The sequence below is a fragment of the Rhincodon typus genome, chromosome 19 (assembly GCF_021869965.1).
Source record: "Rhincodon typus isolate 14 chromosome 19, sRhiTyp1.1, whole genome shotgun sequence".
Classification (NCBI taxonomy): Eukaryota; Metazoa; Chordata; class Chondrichthyes; order Orectolobiformes; family Rhincodontidae; genus Rhincodon; species Rhincodon typus.
In genome coordinates this window covers 38,106,974-38,110,401 of record NC_063350.1, presented here as the reverse complement: position 1 = coordinate 38,110,401, position 3,428 = coordinate 38,106,974, and positions in this window count along the sequence as shown.

The window sequence follows — 3,428 nt, the reverse complement described above, 5'->3', positions numbered from 1 at the left end:
TTATCTCTTTCTTCAGGTTACTTTTTTTTTAACTGTTCCCGAGCTGGGAAAGAACTCGAAACTTCACTCTAAAATAGCCAAATTTGCAGATGACACAAAAATAGGTGGGAAAGCAAGGTGCAATGATGAAAAAGAAAATTACAAATAGATAGAGATAAGGTTAGGTGGATCGGCCAAAATTTGGAAGAATTTGAAAAAATTTGAAATTTAACATGGATGAGTGTGAGGTTATTCATTTTGCGCAGAGGAATAGAAAGGCAACCTATTATTTAAATGGAGAGAAATTTCAGACTGTTTTAGTGTAGAGGGATATGCATGAATTGCAGAAAACTAGTATGCAGGTACTGCAGGTAATAAGGAAGGCAAGTGGAATTTTGTCATTTATTGGTAAAGGAATAAAGTATAAAAGTAAGGAAATGAAACTATTGTTGATTGCTGAGGAGAGAAACCATCTGGTTCACTAATGTTGTTTAGGGAAGGAAACTGCCATCCTAACCTGATCTGGACTACAGGTGACTCCACATCTACAGCAATACTGCCCTCTTGAATGGACAATAAGTGCTGGCCTAGTCAGCGATGCCTTCATCCCATGAATGAATAAAACAAATATTGTTTAAACTGTACAAGGCATTAGTGAGACTGCACCGGAGTATTGCAAAAAATTTTGGTCCTCTTGAGGAGGAATGTAGTTGCATTGGAGACATTCAGAGGAGATTCACTAGATTGATTCCCGAGATGAGGGGTTTGTCTTACGAGGAGAGATTTTAATTAGTTATGTGTTGAAAGGTTATGGAGACTGAACAGTAAGATGAGTTGAAGCCGAGATGAGATCAGCCATGAGGTTATTAAATGGTGAAGCAGGATCAAGGGGCTGAATTGCCTACTTCTGTTCATAATTCTTGTGTTTTCTCTCTCTCTCGCTCTCTCTCTCTTTCTCTCCCTACCTGAGAACTAATCACATGGCAAGCAAGAAAGGTCTCTGTTCATTGATAACTGCCACTAGTCATAGACTAATTGATCTCTTGTTGCCAGCAAAAACTGCATCCTTACTCCCCCTCGAATGCAAATTGTCTGCAATTCAGCTTCATTTCCTGCTTGTTCAAATAGTTGCTTACGATACCTGGATGGGTGTCAAGTTACTTACTCTCAAAATTGCAGCCATTCTTTCAAACTTTCAGACTTTGAAATAAACTTGTAATGAAATAATTAAGCCACGTTTGCAAATGACTTAAACAATGGTTTATGAAGTTTGATGACATTACTCATTTAAATGAATTTCTGAGTACTGCACATATGATCCATCAATCTTCATTTCAGCTGACAAATAAAATTTATGAAAATTTTAGAGTGTGTATTAACATTATTCAGATATAAAGAACTCATCACTATTCACTCCCACACTGAAGTGCAGAAAGGACAAATTATCCTGCTTCCCCCACTTTTGGTATACAGTTAAGAGATTTACTTCCACCTATAACAACATAAAATCTTCAATGAATGTACTTAAAAATCTCAGTTTGTTAATAATAATGAAGGTTGGTGCAAGGTTATAGAAAGATGTAGGAAGAGCCTTGCAATGCAGTTTAATAAGAAACAATAATCAAATACACTTAAAGATCTCAGGGAACCCTGTAGAACAGGTTATCACCTTTTAATGCATCTAATTTGAGAAAAAATATAAAACACAGCATGACAACAAACAGCTTCTAGCTACTCAACAATGATTCAGCGGGGCTGATTTCATTGAGGATTCAGTTGGATACCCATGATAACCTCAGCAGATGATTGGAGATCTTTACCTTAAAACAGCAGACAATCAGCATATTTGCCAATCTCAGGATTTTGTAGTCAAGACTTCATATAAGGCAGAACTTCTACAAGGCCAGTGACACTAAGGGCAGTGTCAAAATAAGGACACCCTACACTGGGGATGCTCACTTTCCCTCATCTTGGACATGGTAGACCAAATAGGTCCTAAGAGGGAGATCCAGGTGAGGGATGGAAATTCAAATAAAAGGAAAGACTACTCCTTTTCCAACAGGTTCAGCCTTCATCCACAGAGGATCTGGGAGCACCATGACATCTCAGAAGATGTGAGCTGGACTATTCCCAACGCTGAGCCAGCACCAGATTTTCTAAGTGTATGAGGTAGGCAAGCAAAATTCAACAATGTTTGCTTCAGAAAGCATTGCCAGTTAGGGTCCAAGTGCAAATATTACGACAGTCATCCATTGACTTCTGGGGCCAGAAATTCTTCTAACATGAACAATTTGGAATTACATGGGGCCATTAACATTGCAAAACACCCGAAGGCACTTCACAAGAGAGATACAACCAAAAACATAGGTCATCAATATATCACGCGCAGGGCTAAATTAAAGTGTTCCTGTTCTTCAAAGAGTGCATTTTAGGCAATGCTGGGGAAAGGAGACAGAGATAAGAATTATGCAGCCAAGCTGAGTCCCTGGTTCCCAGAAGTGTGTCCTCTCATCTCTTTTTCTAATTTAAGTCTGACATTTTTAGATTTGTTTGAACATCCCCTGTGGCTTCATTTATATTCTGTGAAGTGCTAGGTTCCTAAATTTCCATTCAACTTGGATTATCAGTCTGAAGTATTCTAAAGGTTGAACACTGATAGTAGCAGACCATGTGTTAAAGTTAGATGTTTTCTAATCAATATGTTCAGCAATGTTATTATATACCTCTACAGTAGGTGGGACTTGAACACAGGCCTCCTTGCTCAAAATTAGGGTCTATACTATTGCATCACAAGAGTTGCTCGGGTACTAGAGTTAAACAAATCTTCTTTCCCAATACTAGCTGTGACATTTTAATACCAGGCAGCTAAGGAATTTGCCTGACTCAGGTCAGCTTATCAATATACAGTCATTGGGATTGAGACTCAGGATCAGAATACAGGACACAGGTCTACCATCTGGGCATCCAATCACTGCACATGTGCACATGTGCCCATTTACAAATGGCTACAAATTCATGATCTGCCAATATAATTAATTATAATGAGGACTGCAATTGTAAATACAACACTGAATTGCTTAAGTAATATTTGCTAATATTAACTTTTTTAATAACAAAGGTATGTAGTGTAATAACTAATAACAGTAACAATTTAACATCAATGATCCCACTGTTGGAACAATTAGTGTTTATACTTCTGTCCATTCCTGATAGCTTGCATAAGTGTATTATTCCCCTAGTATAGCCATTTCTCTGAAAGTTTTACACTGTCTATTTCAAGGCTGTGCTTTTATTTTCTCTAAATAGCAATCATCATGGAGCAAACATGTTCTGTATGAACGTTGCTGCATGGTACGGAAGTTATGTCAGAAGTGATTTTCTTAATGTTTGTCAATATTTCTCCCCAGGCTCTGCTGAAAAAAATTCAGATACCATTCCTCACTGCTCTA